This window comes from Parasteatoda tepidariorum, chromosome 12 (genome assembly GCF_982258835.1).
Source record: "Parasteatoda tepidariorum strain Cologne lab strain chromosome 12, Ptep-v5.0, whole genome shotgun sequence".
Taxonomy (NCBI): domain Eukaryota; kingdom Metazoa; phylum Arthropoda; class Arachnida; order Araneae; family Theridiidae; genus Parasteatoda; species Parasteatoda tepidariorum.
In genome coordinates, this window is record NC_141766.1 from 42,120,020 (window position 1) to 42,136,619 (window position 16,600).

General features: G+C 32.6%; 3 non-coding genes across 3 annotated transcripts; all 3 read left to right on the plus strand.

Annotated features, from left to right (window-relative positions):
* The first annotated feature begins 6,749 nt into the window (after nt 1-6,749).
* Nucleotides 6,750-6,831, plus strand: TRNAS-CGA (transfer RNA serine (anticodon CGA)). Its single transcript has one exon. It is a non-coding gene; the product is annotated as a tRNA-Ser (tRNA).
* A 2,623-nt stretch (nt 6,832-9,454) lies between these two features.
* TRNAS-CGA (transfer RNA serine (anticodon CGA)) lies at nt 9,455-9,536 on the plus strand. The gene has a single exon. It is a non-coding gene; the product is annotated as a tRNA-Ser (tRNA).
* A 1,933-nt stretch (nt 9,537-11,469) lies between these two features.
* TRNAS-CGA (transfer RNA serine (anticodon CGA)) lies at nt 11,470-11,551 on the plus strand. The gene has a single exon. It is a non-coding gene; the product is annotated as a tRNA-Ser (tRNA).
* Nucleotides 11,552-16,600: the final 5,049 nt, after the last annotated feature.

Here is a 16,600-nt window from a genome sequence, read left to right on the forward strand (position 1 = left end):
TTAGATAAGATATCGATATATTTTTAATTATATGGAAATATTATTAAGACCATTTGTCACGAAAAAAAAATTTTTTTTTTCTTTCTTTTTTTTGTAAAATATATTTTCTACAGGTCAAATTAAAAGTAAACATATTTCCTGCTGACTACGCTTAAACTCAGGAGATTTTACTATCTAGGAATCAGCATTCATGAAAAAAAGGACTTGGGAATTAGTACTTAATCTATTCTGAAATATAAGGAAATATTATTGGAATTAATTTTCCCTAAAAAAATTATTGATTTTCTTTCTTTTTTTCCTTTAGCAAAATATGGTTCTCACAGGTCAAATGAAAAGCAAACACATTTACTGTTAACTAATCTTAAACGCAACAGTTTTTTCGTAGCAAAGAATCAGTTTCATGAGAAAAAAAAGAACTGAGGCCTTAGTGCTTAACTTATTCAGGGATATAAGAAAATATCATTGGAATTATTTTTCCCTAAAAAATTATTTCATTTTTTTTCTAAAATTCGGGTTCCACTGGTCAAATTAAAAGTAAACACATTTCCTGCTGACTAATTATTGGCTGCTGAAATATTATTGAAATTATTTTTCCCTAAAAAATTAGTTAATTTTTTTTTCTAAAATTTGGTTCCCTCTGATCAAATTAAAAGTAAACACATTTTCTGCTGACTAATTATTGGCTGCTAAAATATTATTGAAATTATTTTTCCCTAAAAAATTAGTTCATTTTGTTTCTAAAACTTGGTTCCCTCTGATCAAATTAAAAGTAAACACATTTCCTGCTGACTAATTATTGGCTGCTGAAATATTATTGAAATTATTCTTCCCTGAAAAATTATTTCATTTTTTTTTTCTAAAATTTGGTTCATACTGGTCAACTTAAAAGTGAACACATTTCCTGCTGACTAATTATTGTCTGCTAAAATATTATTTTATTTTATGACCGCCGTTGAACAGTCGACCCAATTTTTGGGTTTACGACTACAAATGTTCAACGCTAAAATATTATTGAAATTATTTTTCCGTAAAAAATTAGTTCATTTTGTTTCTAAAATTTGGTTCCCTCTGATCAAATTAAAAGTAAATACATTTCCTGCTGACTAATTATTGGCTGCTGAAATATTATTGAAATTATTTTTCCCTGAAAAATTATTAATTTTTTTTTCTAAAATTTGGTTCATACTGGTCAACTTAAAAGTGAACACATTTCCTGCTGACTAATTATTGTCTGCTAAAATATTATTGAAATTATTTTTTCCTGAAGAAAAATTGATTTAACATGATGATGTATAATATCATCATCATCAAAATTTATCTGTTCGCCTGAGGCTGTTAGTGGCCCTTTTTCCATCCGTCTTGAAACGTGATCTTTGAAGTGGCTCTTTCTTTTATCATCATGTTTCAAATATGCTAACAATTTTGATGCATAAAATTTTCGGGGTTAAAGAAGTGGTAGGAAATATTGTTTACTAAAATTAATTTAGTCCCCGTTATTAATTCACCCTTTTTTGTATTTTCAAAAGACATACATTTACAATTTGACTCATTTTACTCGGAGAATTTCAAAATAAAGTTGTAAATAAAGCAATAAATTTATAGAAGTGTAATAACATCAAGCTTTCCAAACTAAAATATGTATTAGAAGAATCAATTTTTTCTGTCTCTATTTTGGGTAAGGAACAGCCCTTTATACGTTACTAACTGCCTAAAAATAAATTTTTTCTTTTCACTTATATTTACTGAAAATCATTTAAAAAAATCTCAGTTCTTTCAAATATATCAAACTAAATTTAAGAACAAAATATGTTATATTTCCTTTTAGAAATTAATAGATTGGTATTAAGATTAAAACTGCTAGATATAGATAGGTAACATGAAAAAAAAATGAATTAAAGGATTTAAAAAAAAAACCTCATAGTCTTCCATAATGGTACATTTACAGTTCCTTTCATATAGTTCCAGAAAGGGAAATCTAATAAATCCGATTAAAAACATTTTTTTATCTATATCTTTAGATTCAACAAACCGAATCAGTTGCAAACGAAACCGAAAAGCGGAGATTTTTTAAACAATGATTCTTTTTTACTTCGTAAATTGGTTTGGGGAAAGCGATAAATGTACCGAAACGAGAAAGAAAAGTTCATTCCAAAAGTTAACAGCTTAATACAAGGTGATGCGATTACAATTAAAAGGATAAATTCAACAATAGCAATTTCAAAGCACCTTAACGCTTCCTTAGTAATGATCTTCAACTTTACGCTTTAACCGAACAAAACTTCTTTAGATATCAATATAAAGAATCTACGAAATATCTTTCTTTCATACCGAAAAGATTTCAGTAGATAGAATAAAAAGAATGCCATTCTATAATTAGCAATTAGCATGATAGGCTTGGATAGTTATTGTTAATTCTTTCATGATGAACAATATATGTTATATCAGAGATTACAAATCTGGAACGTTGAAAATTTAATATCTTCTGATAAATTCGAATTTCAAGCACGAATCGTATTTTGGATGTTCTATAGAGCAAAAATTAAACGTCTACGAGTTAGTTGCTTTAATAATGCATTGTTTCGTGTATATAGATAGATTTTTGAATTTGATTCTAAAATGTCTAAAGATAATATATTCAGATTCATTTAGAAAACAAAGCCTTTCTTAGCTGTTTAGTAAATTATATGGTAGAAAAATCAGGCCAAATTGATACCTAAATTTAGGCCTACTTAGTCATATCTTCTTCGGTGGAATAAATATGCTGACCACAAGAAGAAAATTCGTGATTGATGCCAAAAGTGTGTTAATAAGGGAGATACAAGTCGATTTTATCTGTAACAACTAGTTGCCATTTCCTTGTAGGAGCGTCTAACAAAGTTCACTGGACTGGTCGTAAAGTATATCGTTCTTTATAATGAATTGTTACTTCCAATTTTAATGAAAGTGAGGTTTGAGAAAGTAAATGTACTATTACGTGACGTTTAATACTTCATTACTCTTAGCAGTTTGATTGATTTATTTTTCGAAAAAAACAGGTTTACGTTTTAAGAACTTTCTTTAAATATTGTTGTAAGATTTATGTATGTTTTTTTCTTTAACACGCTCATGGTGGTCACCGGTGACCGGCACAGAGTTTGTTCGTAGAGCCATGGAGGTCACCGGTAACCGGCGAAGCCAAGATTATTGGAAACTCATAACTCGAATAAATTTTTAATTTTTCTATATTATCGTTACTAAAGTGGTTGAAGAAATTAATGCAATATAGTACACACAAAAATAGTTTTATTTATTTACACAAAGATGCCAACTTGCTCCGGACAGCGAATAAATATTTTCAAGTGGTATTTTATTAATTGTGATTCTTGGTTTAATTAATTCAATTTAGTAGATTTTTATAAACCACTATTTCTAAACAATTCGTAGTCTTATATAATTCGCCACTTTTTTCAGATATGCCATGCTAAACCTTTTAAAAAACTAGCAAATTCTGTTTAATATTTGCAGACTTAGTTTATAGTTGTTTACCGCTGTGGCCAGACGAGCAAGTCATGTAAAATTGGCGTGGCATTCAACCGTGTTAACAATACTACTTTTGAGTTTTTTATTAGAAAAATAATGAAAAAATGTGGTTCCATTTTGGTGAAATAAAAAAAAGCACAAAATTTTCTTTATTAGTATTTATTTTGCAGTTCTAACAACATTAACCCTTTAAGACCAGAGACCATTTGATTCATTATATTGGTTTATTGGTACAACACAATTTTGCGTTCTTGCGTTCTCAATTAAGGTTTATAAACCTTAGTCCAATCAAAGGTCAGATAGCTCGATAGAGAGAAAGACAGCTCGAAGAAACATCCACGATAACAGGTAGATTTGAACCTGTTACATTAGAATAATAAAGAATTATGTAAATAAATCCAGGAAAAAATAATGAAAATATATCAGAATAGTGAATGTCTGAAAAGGAAAAAGGTTGCGATTTCTTCTTTTTTACTTAATTTTTACTTAATTTTTCTTCTGTTCCTTTTTAAAAATGAAATAAATAAGAATCATAGAAAATGAGAAATTAGGGAAATTTATTGGATCTATATAAAATAGAAATTAAATTAATTAATAAAATGGATTAATTTATGGACTTTATAAATGGACATTTTTGCCACAGGCGACTAAAAATGCAAAATGCAGCGACTAATAAAATACAAAATTTTATTGAAAGAAACTAAAATTAACAACTTTTTATAGCACATTTTTTTCAGTTTACTATTGCAGAACTCAACTGCTCCGGATTCAACAAAATATTTTAAACAACGGTCGAGAACTATAAAATAATATTTGCAAATTTTCGGAAAATGTTGCCGAAATTTTCAAAGATCAACACCACTTTAGTTAAATTTAATTTAAAGTTAACGGACGAAAATTGCAACAGCTAATAATCCAGCATAAAAGAAAAACCATCCTACCGAAAAACAAGTGTTATTCTCTTTAAGGAAATCTAATCAAAAAATAATCTAATTTGCAAATATAGAAAAAGACAAAAAGGCAAATTAATAATTAAAACATTAAATCAAGATGGGAAAGTGCCTAAGGCAGCTAAAACCAAATTTGTTTTATTTTAGATATTCAAGCAAACAAATGAAGCAGGAAAAGTAATAAAAAGCAATGAAATAAAAAATAAACGATATGTGTGATGGCAAGACAGTACTTCTTCAGGGGACACACGGCCTACCAACACACAAAAGCCTTTCTGTTGTCAGTGGAAAAATCAAAACTGACAGTGCCCCGAGGCCCCATAATGGATAGACAAATAAGAGAAAATTATTACAAGAATTGAAAAGCACAGAAAAATGATGAGTCAGCAAATAGTACTTAAAAGTACACATAGTAAGACTTAAAAATAAAACGCCTACTTGTAAATAATAGCAGTTACAGTTCTAACTTAATTACCCTTATTTTGGAAGTTTTACTTTTATTTTTGAAGTTTACCCTTATTTCGGAAGTTTTACTTTTAAGTTTGTTTCTCGAAAACTCTGTGCTCTCATGAAATTACATTTTTCTGCGACTATGCTATTTCCATAACTATTTTAATTTTAAAGCAGTTACTCATGACCCTTAGGTAAAGTTTAACCTATCGTTAGCCAGCGCCTTCCCGCAGTGGACTTATCATAAAGACACGGTTCCCACAAGCATCACTGGCTGCGGTCTGTGTGCGGGGGAGGGGTGACCATTGGATCATTCTGCGTAGGGACCGAGGGTGTGTGGTATTGGTCCTTGTTAAACTGTTCTCCCTAAAGTGCTCGACTTCGCGTGCAGGTCGTCGGGCTACCGAAACGGGGGAGCCATCCCCTCTGCAGAGGACCGAAATTATGATGGCATGTCTTCGGATTATCCTCAGGGATGCTTCCCAAACAGTCGCCAATAGCCCATTGAGCTGCTCTAGTAAGACGTAAATGAACTACAACTACGTTAACCAGCACCCTCCATGTTAATTCTGAAAATGGCGCAAGACGTCAAAAGCCAGAGTTTCGTGAAAATGAAAAGCGTTTGTGGTCTAATTGAAAATTTTCCTCTAGGTTGAAAAATGTTGCCAAGTCGGCAAAAATGGTAAAATAATTGTGTTTAAACTAAGTGAATAATTTGCAACGTTAGCTATACCACTTAAGTTTTTGAAAGATTAAAATCATATTCTTTCATCTGATGAATATTCTGTGAATGAAAAAATGGTGGACTCTATTCCTTTATTTTACCTAAATACTTTATAAACACATTGCAACGGGTCAAGTAAAAATACGTTTTCGAAATTTCTGAGATCCATACACAAATTTAAAAAGCGGTAGCAACATTACTTAGTTTCCGCTCTAATTTTCAAAGAAATTATCATTTAGTGATATCACAAATATAAATGATTTTGTATATATGCAATCAGTACTGCAAACGTTCTTTTTTTAAAAAAATTGAAGTCTAATCTATAGTGAGAATTTTGCTCCAGCTCTATTTTGCTCCAGCTTATCACCTTTTTAAAATTTTAATCTATTACATCTGTAATACATTTTTTGCAAATGCTTCCACGAGTCTATGCTTTAAACAAAGAATAAACCACCTTAATCATGCAAGGAAGTACTCAGTACTCGAACCTACTATCATAAATATTTATGTTAAGCGAGACGAACAACCAAATGGTGTAGTAATAAAACTGCAACTGAGGTAACTTAATGTTTGTTGGATCTTGAATTATGCATGTATTTTTTAATGTTTAGGTTATCAAGTTATAGATTCAAAATGATATAACTAGATAATCCAAATTAAATTAGATAATTACGATATCCAAATTATAATCCAAATTAATTAGATATAAGATTAAAATAGATTAATTACGCAGTCGATGATTTTTAATAAACTATTCAAATCTAACTTTGCTAGTTATAGATTCAATATTCTAAAACTCGATAATTCTACGATTATCAAACCAAGCGCATGTCGAATATAGCATAAGGTACTAGAACTCGACAATAAATCAATTTTTTTTGTTTATTTACTTATTTATTTAAAGAAAGAAAAGGAAAAAAAATAGAAGATTGTGGCGAGATTGTATGACCATTGTGTCTTCGATCATTATTCACATACACACTACAACAAAAAAAATTTCGAGCCTAAACTTATTCAAATGTTTAGAAAAAATTATATTTATTCTAACCGAAAAATAATAATCTTAGGACTCCATTATTTGAGAAACATTCTTACAGTCACCTCGAGCAGTCGTGGCCGAGTGGTTAAGGCGATGGACTCGAAATCCATTGGGGTTTCCCCGCACAGGTTCGAATCCTGTCGGCTGCGTTTAAATTTTGAGAAGTTGAGAACAGAATCCACAAAAATTATTTTATTTAATAACCGGCTTTGAATAACTGACCCAATTCTGAGTCTGCAGTTGAGAGCAGAATCCGCAAAAAATTTATTTTAATTTTATAGCCGGCGTTGAACAACAGACCCAATTTTGAGTTTAAGACAAACTATGTTCACCTCTGTTGCCTTATAATTTTGAACATGATCCAAATGACAAGGAAACACCTGAATCAATCATTGGGACAAACTAAACGTCATGGAGGACTTGGAGCTAACCCGCACATGCGTTACATGAGAGGAAAACCACGAAAACCTCCCGTGGTCAGCACGCTGTCAAGAGGAATCTAACCCATGATCCGTTTACCACTGAGGATATTTCAAGCGTCAAAAGTGTGTTAGATTCAAACCGGGAGCAGAATTCGTATCAACAAGCCATCGATGGGATTCGAACCCCTAGTCACCTTATTGGATGCTGTTGTTGTTGTTCATTTACGTCGCACTAGAGCTGCACAATGGGCTATTGGCGACGGTCTGTGATCCGAAGACATGCCTTCACAATTTTGACCCTCTGCAGAGGGGGTGGCACCCCCGCTTTGATAGCCCAACGACCTGCCAGTGAAATCGAGTACTTTACGATAAAACAGTTTAACGAGGACTAATACCGCACACCCTCGGTCCCTACGCAGAATGATCCAAGTGGTCATCCATCCGCAAGCTGATCGCAGCCAGTGATGCTTGACTTCGGTGATCTGCTGGGAGCCGTGTCTTAACGATCAGTCCACTGCCGGACGGACGGGTGTTAGACCCGTGGATTATAGAACAACAAAGGAACAGTAAGAACACAGATTGATCAAAGCTTTTAGCGAACAATCAATTATGCTCAAAAAGATAACTAAAAACCCATCATCTCTTGATCAGTACTCGAACCTACCATCATAAACATTTATGTTACGCGAGACAAACCACCAAATAGCGTAGTAATATAACTGCGGTAACATAATGTTTGCTGGATTTTGAATTATACATAAATAGATTATACATATAATTATACATTTGAATTATACATATATAGATTATACATTTGAGTTATACATATATAGATACAAGTTACAGATTTAGAATGATATAACTAGATAATCCAAATTAAATTAGATATTCCTTTAATTACACAGTTAACGATATTTAATAAACTATTTAAATCTAGCTTTTCTAGTTATAGATTGAATCTATATATATATACTTCTCGTTGTTGTTGTTGTAGTTCATTTACGTCGCACTAGAGCTGCACAATGGGCTATTGGCGATGGTCTGGGAAGCATCCTTGAGGATGATCGGAAGACATGCCATCACAATTTTGATCCTCTGCAGAGGGGATGGCACCCCCGCTTCGGTAGCCCAACGACCTGCACGCGAAGTCGAGCACTTTACGGTAGCACAGTTTAACGAGGACCAATACCGCACACCATCGATCCCTACGCAAGCTGATCCAAGTGGTCACCCACCCGCACACTGACCGCAGCCAGTGATGCTTGACTTCGGTGATCTGCTGGGAACCGTGTCTTAACGATCACTCCACTGTGGGACATATATACTTCTCTTACACGGCGACAAAAAAAAGCCTCATTACAACTCCCCGAATGGCAACGCTGGAAAATCGACCAATGATTGCCGCTAAAAATGTCACATGCCAAATCTAGCTGAGATGGCTCAACATATAGCGCTTTTAAAAACGGAAACTGAAATAACCAGAGAGAGCATTCTCACTAAATGTGATCTCTCCCGAAATTCACCCTATCAGCTGCGGCAATCTCATACTATTAAGCTTGGCAGAAGTGAGCAGTCTTTGTCGATAGATCTCTATTTTAGTATTTTGTCGAAAGCGCTTTTTTTCACGAATTTATATATTACGAATTTATTTGACGATTTTTGATTTATTTCACGAATTTATTTGTTTTATTATTGTTATTAGTTTTTCATTGAAAAATGAATCTCAGTCGTGCTGTTGCGCTTTAAGATTTTATACTATAGCATATTTCTAATAGGTTTAACGAATTACATGTCGTTTATTTGAATTCAAATTTATTTTAATGACTTAGTATTTATTAAAAAGATTTTTTTTTAAAAGGAAAGTTGTTATAGGGATTTGAATGATTGTTTTGAATTCTTACAATTTTGTGCATTTGCAATATACCTAAATTAGTATCGAGCGAAGCGAGCTTGGTTTGTGAAGCAAACCATATAAGATTGCGTAGCAATTTTCGGGGGTTGGCAAGCTTTAGCGAGCAGGTGGCGCAGCCCACTAGTAAAAACTCAGTAACTCTACAATTATCAAACCTAGCGTATGTCGAATGTAGTATAAGGTACTAGAACTCGATAATGGATCAAGTTTTTTTATTTATTTTTTTATTTAAAGAAAGAAAACAAGACAAAAAATTAGAAAATTGTGGCGAGATTGTATGACCAGTCTGTTTTTGATCATTATTCACAAACACACTACAACAAAAATTATTTCGAGCCTAAACCTATTTAAACGTTAAAAAAAATTATATTAATTCTAATTAAAAAATAATAATCTTAGGACCCCATAATTTGAGAAACATTCTTACAGTCACCTCGAGCAGTCGTGGCCGAGTGGTTAAGGCGATGGACTCGAAATCCATTGGGGTTTCCCCGCACAGGTTCGAATCCTGTCGGCTGCGTTGAGAAGTTGAGAACAGAATCCGCAAAAATTCATTTTAATTTAATATCCGGCGTTAAACAACAGACCCAATTTTGAGTTTAAGACAAACTATGTTCACCTCTGTTGCCCTATAATTTTGAACTTGATCCAAATGACAAGGGAACACCTGAATCAATCATTGGGACAAGCTAAACGTCATGGAGGACTTGGAACTAACCCGCACTAGCGTTACATTAGAGAAAAACCACGAAAACCTCCCGTGGTCAGCACGCCGTCAAAAGGATTCTGACCCATGATCCGTTTACCACTGAGGACATTTTAAGCGTCAAAAGTGCGTTAGATTCAAACCGGGAGCAGAATTAGAATCAAAGCCATCGATGGGATTCGAACCTAGTCGCCTTATTGGAAGGCGAACGCGATATTCCTTGAACCACCGCGGCTCGTACGTTATTGAAGGAGCCTCTCTGGCCGAGCGATATCACCAGTCAAACGCTGCGCAAAGAGTGGAGGTAGCTGGTTCAAATCCCGCTGTTACCCTAGATGTATCTTCGTGCTGTCTTCTCTGTATTGTGCCATCTGTTCTTCTATTTGACAAAGGCTTATAAGCCTTAATGGAGCACACAAGCCTGCAATTGTATGTAATACCAATATCAATGCCAATTTATTGAAACATTTGGCGTCCCGCAGTGGACTGATCATAAAGACACGGTTCCCAGTAGAACACCGAAGTCAAGCATCACTGGCGGCGGTCAGTAAGTGGGTGAGTGGCCACTTGGATCAGCCTGCGTAGGGACCGAGGGTGAGCGGTATCAGTCCTCGTGAAACTGTTCTACCGTAAAGTGCTCGACTTCGCGTGTAGGTCGTCGGGCTACCGAAGTGGTGGTGCTATCCCCTCTACAGAGGATCAAAATTGTGATGGCATGTCTTCGGATCACCCTGAGGGATGTTTCCCTGACCGTCGCCAATGGCCCATTGTATAGCTCTAGTGCGACGTAAATGAACTTCAACAATAACAAATACCTTTGGCATTAATGAATTAAGGAATCAAAAATATTTAACAACTAGTGACTCATAAATAAATCAAACATAAACTGCCACCATTCAAATTCTACTAAAATATTTGCGTTTAACGTTAAAGCATCAAATTATGAGAAAAAGATTTAAAAAAAATTGCATTTAACAAAAAGATATTTTTTCAAGAGCTGTGAATAATAATATCAGAAATCCTTAAATAATAATAAAAAAGTAAAACTTTGCATAAAACGGAGCATTTGGCATCTCTGAATATAACATTTCAATAACATTCACTTTCAATATCAGAGATGCCAGCTTGTAGGCAGCGGACCAATATTTTCGAGTGGTAGTCTTTTAATGTGGGCTTAATGAATTCCATTTATCAGGTTTTTTCTCACCGATACTTCTAAATAACTCAAAGGCACACGTGATACGCCACTTTGTTGCAGTTAGGGTTGTTTTTTGAAGTCTCCTTCGTATTATGAAATGATGCTTTTTTGCGAATAATATGCTATTTTCATAACTGCTGACAGCTTGCAACTGTTACTTATGACTATTAGGTCAAGGTCAAGCCTATTAGGTCAAGCCTATCTAAAGCCTGATCTGTCTACGCTAATTTTGAAAATGGCGCAGAACGTCAATATGGAGAAAAGCCACAGTTTTACTCCAATGCTGCATTATTTGGACTAAAATAGGAAGAAGGCATTGATTTTGATAATTTTCATCTAGGTGGGAAAATGTAGCCAAATTGTTGATTTTTTTAAAAAGTGTAATAATTTTTGAAATATTTAAGTTATTTGTCTGTTCTTAAGCCCTAAACCTTAGTTTAGAAAATTGTGACGCTATTGTAAGACCAGTCTGAATATATACATATTAACTTTAATAGAAATATCAATCTTAGAACCACCATTTGAGAAACATTCCTCTGCAAAGCTCGAGCAGTCGTGGCCGAGTGGTTAAGGCGATGGACTCGAAATCCATTGGGGTATCCCCGCACAGGTTCGAATCCTGTCGGCTGCGTTTAAATTTTGAGCAGTTGAGAGCAGAATCCACAAAACCTTGTTTTATTTAATAACCGGCTTTGAGCAACAGACCCAATTCTGAGTCGGCAGTTGAGAGCAGAATCCACAAAAAAAAATTTCTTATAACTAGCGTTGAACAACAGACCCAATTCTGGGTCAGCAGTTGAGAGCAGAATCCACAAAAATTTATTTCATTTATTAACAGGGGTTTAAGAAAAGACCCAATTCTGAGTAAGAAGTTAGAAGCAGATTCCACCAAAGTTTACTTTATTTTATAGCCAGCGTTAAATAGCAGACCCAATTCAGAGTTTACGTCAAACAATGTTCAATTCTGCTGCCTTGTAATTTTGAACAAAACCCAGTATACAAAAGAACTCTTAATCATATTGAGACAAACTAAACGTCATGGAGGGCATTTTCATGGAACTAACACGAATATGCGTTACATGGAGAGGAAAGCCACGTAAAACTCCCGAGGTTAGCCTGGCGTCTAGAGGATTCTAACCCATGATCCGTTAACCACTGAGGATATTTTACCCTTCAGAAGTGTGTTTCTGCGAGCTGGAAACAGAATTCGCATAAACCAGCCATCGCAGGGATTCGAACTTAGTCCCCTTATAGAAAGCGGCCACACACAGCGGCTCTTAATTTATTGAAACATTTGGCATAAATGGATTGAAGAATCAAACATATTTAGTAACTAGTGATTCATAAATAAATCAAACATAAGCAACCAGCCGTGGTGGTTAAGGTGATATAGCGTTCGGCAGTTCTATAGTGTGGTGAGTCGGGTTCGAAACCCAGCGACGGATGTTCCATATGAATTTAGTACCCTGCTTGCACCGATCACAATGCTGACGTAAAATATCCACAGGGGTAGATGGATCATGGGTTAGAGTCCCCTTGTCGTTAGGCTAACCGTGGGATGTTCCTCTTCATGTAACAATTACAATTATAAAAAATAAAATAAATACATAAACAGTCAAATTCATAAGAAAAGATAATAAGCAGTTCAATGTCCTGTAAATTATATTCAAATAAAATATTTATTTTTATAGTTTTAACATTAAAACATCAAATTGTGAGAACAAAAAAAATTGCTTTTAAAAGATATTTTTTTCCAAGAACTGAGCATAAGAATAGCATCAGAAATCCTTTAATAATAATAATAAAAAAATTGAACTTTTCCTGGTATTGTTAAGCTTTTTAATAGTTTTCTCCCTCTTTAAACTATTTCTGGTTCTATTTTTCTTAAAACTGATCTCTTTGATCGATCATTAAGAAATTAAATGAAATTGCTCTTTTCATTTTGATTGTTTTCCTCAGTGACAATAGAAACGATTTGCGTAATGATATCAAAACGTTTTCTTACAAATCTCGATTATCCTCTTGAAGTATGTCTTGCAAATAGTTGAGATTTAAGTGATAATTCAAATGGTTTTCTTTGCTATTTTTTTTAAAATCAAGACCAACTAATGATTTCTTCTTCGATAACTAAAATGAGAAATACAGTTTATTATGGTATCATGCTTTCCGTGGTTTTCCCTGAAATAAATAACTAGTATGTTCAACAGAATTTAATAATCGTAATCGTAATCGTATCGTTTAATATTCGTAAATATTTCACTCGTTAAATATTTTTGTTTTCTTTACTTTATTGCGATTGGTAAAAGATTTTCCAAGAAAATTAATGAAAATTTTAGGTTATAAAAAGCAATATGCATATTTCCTTCAATATTGGCTATTGAAAAGAAATAAAGAATGCTTTTAAGTTCTTTAATTCTTTCCAGGAATTTATTAATAAGAAATTACATCGCATGACAAAAAGTCACCTCGCTTTGAAAAACTACTTTATTTCTTTACATTTGTAATCATTTTCGAAAATTTTACTTTGATTAATAGTAACTATATGTCTACTTTTAACTTTTTCTATTATTTGAAATGCATAGTGCCCACACAAGAGACTTAAAGAGGAAAAAAAATTTCATGTATTTATTTATTAATTTTTTTAGGAAACATCAATGCCTCTGTGTATTTCCGTCATTATCGGCAATTAGAAGGAATTACAGAATTATTTAAAATACTCCATGGTATTCCTTGGAGCATTAAAAAATTAATAAATAAATAACTACGATAAATGTAGAAACATAAAACTTTTTACTGATAGTTTCTAATTTGATTTAAAAGCAAAATAACTGCTCGATTTCAAAAAATATATATAAAGTTTCATATTGGATATGCTTGATATTCAGCTTTTCTAATATATATGCAAAAAATGAGAGAATTGAGTTATTATTTTTAACATTTAAAAAAATAATAATGTTTCAAAAAATGGTAGGAAAAAAACGATTAGTAAAAGAGTTAATCCTTTCTTTATTGACTAGTAAAATTAAAAAAAAAGGAGAAAAAAAGCTTTGTCCTTGTTATAAAAAACTTTTCAAAAAAATAAATAAATTACACGGAGCTGCTATAGCTTAAGGTATAAAGCGTTTCAATCAGGCCTCCCATGTTCGAATCCCAGCATTGGCAGGTCGTTCTGCTTTCGTCTCGGACCGACCGAAGTGGTAACATGAAATATCATCAGTGATAGTCCGATCATGAGACCCTTGCAGTCGGGCTTATAGTGGGAGGTTTTCGTTATTTTCCTCTCCATGTAATGCAGCTTAGTTCCATCAAAAGTTCTTCAACGAAGCCTAACTTTTCCCAATACTTGAACCAGGAGTCCCCTTGTCTTCTGGGATTGGTTCAAAATTACAAAGTTACGGAGTTGATCATTGATAGTCGTGAAGGTGATGGCAGCACCTCGCTCTGAGAGTTTGACGTGTTTTTTCGAGCTCCTTTGCTCACACTTCAAAATGGTGATTTTTCTAAGTTAAATTGAATTTAATTAGTTTTGAATTGTTTTAAACCCCTTTTCTACAGATTTACTAATGTTTGTGATGTGATATTGGTTTTTCTTGGACCATTATACTTCAATTTGAAAATACGCCAGTTCAACATGGCGACCATCTTGCATTAGTAAAACGGCTACTCAATGTTTTTCAAGATATTTATCTGAACTTTATTTTTGGAATTACTCAACGAGAGAATTCCTGTCCTGGGAAAATACCTGTGATTCGACATTTCTTGTGGAAATTGGTGAGCAGTCATCTTACTTAATTCCGAACATATATATTATATATATATATATATATATATGGGTCATTCTCACAAAAACAGTCATTTTCATGTCCCCAGTATATTTTATGTTTGTTTTACAGCTTACGAAGAAAAATATTTCAGGGAAAGTGTCCTTCAGAATGCAAGCTAACAAAAGAATAAAAATAAAATTATCAATTTTTATTTTTTATTTATTTTAAGTAATTAAAATATACCAATATGTCATTCCCTCACTTGTCCCCACTGCTGATTTAAAAAAAGAAAAAAATTGTTTCTGAAATAAATTTTTTTTTTTTACAAATTCGTGTTTTTTATTTCAGAATACTGAAATATAGGATTCAGGAAATCAATTTTAAATTTAATTTCTGATAAAAATATTAACACAGTACTATTTTAAACTTTGTCCCCAGTGTTTCGCGTCATTCCCTCACAACAATGTTCTTATCTCCTGCAATCTTCTTAGAATAAAAATATTTTAATAAAAACTTCAGAAGTTAACAACTGGCATCATAGAACAAAATTGCAGTATGTTTCCATCTTCAACTTAAAGAAGCTTTGCTGTGGAATAAATTTGAATGAATCAAACCAGGTAAAATTTTTTACATTCGTCATTCCCTCATGTCATTTTTTAGAGTAAAAAAAAACACAACTTCATCAAGAAAGTGGATAATTATATGTTGCTTTCTTGTATGAATATAATTGTATGTGATTGACTTCAGAAATTAATTAGGCCTAACTGTTATTTTTAAATTTTATTGAATTCGTCATTCCCTCACTAGTGTATAAAGTGAGGGAATGATTCAAGATGAGTATATTATCAATTTTTTTTTGTTCAATCGTGCCAGCCAATTTTATTTCCCAAACCTGTAAAAACTATTAAATATATAAAACTAAATTATAATAAATATTAGATATACTTAGTATGTTATAATTTTCAAACTTTTGGTAGATGTAACTTAGATAAAAACATGTATTAAAATAAAATATCATTCCCTCACTATTAGTGTCATTCCCTCACTTTTTAAATAATGAAAATAATTAATTTACTTATTAATTAATTTGAAAAATAAATTAAAAAATTAATAAATTAATTTATTAAATTAATTAATTTATTTATTTAATTAATTTATTTATTAAATTAATTAATTATTATGAATTAATTAATTATAAATTAATTATTTAAAAAATTAATTAATTTAAATATTAAGTATAATTTATGGGATATATACTTTCTTTATATTGCCATTACATATTTCTATTAATATAAAAAGTTTCAGAGCTTTTTATTCACTTTACTTTTTTGGGATTTTATGAACTGAAAAATGACAGTTTTCGTGAGAATGACCCATATATATATATATATATATATATATATATATATATATATATATATATATATATATATATATATATATATATATATATATATATATATATATATATATATATATATATATATATATATATATCGCTAAAGGAAAACTTCGGGAAAAATCCGCTAGGTCTATGAGCAGACATCTTGCGCTGTGCCTTTAGTTGGCAGGGTGAAGGTTGTATTAGGGGTTGTCATTTTTGAGTACGTATGGAGCACATAAACATGCTTCGACTAATAGAGTTTCCCGCCAAATGTGAATTGCATCAATCATTCGATTTCTGCATGCTGAAGGAAGCAATGCAGCTGAAATTCACAGACGAATGAGTAAAACGCACAGAGAAGCGTTCATTAGTAATAGCAATGTGCAAAAATGGTGCAGGAACTTTGATGCTGGAAGCACAGATGTTCATGATGCAGGCGGCCAAGGAAGGAAATCAGTGTCAACCGATGATCTTGTTCAAAGCGTGGATCAGGCGATTCGCGGAAATCGTCCGTTCACAATTTCTAGGTTGA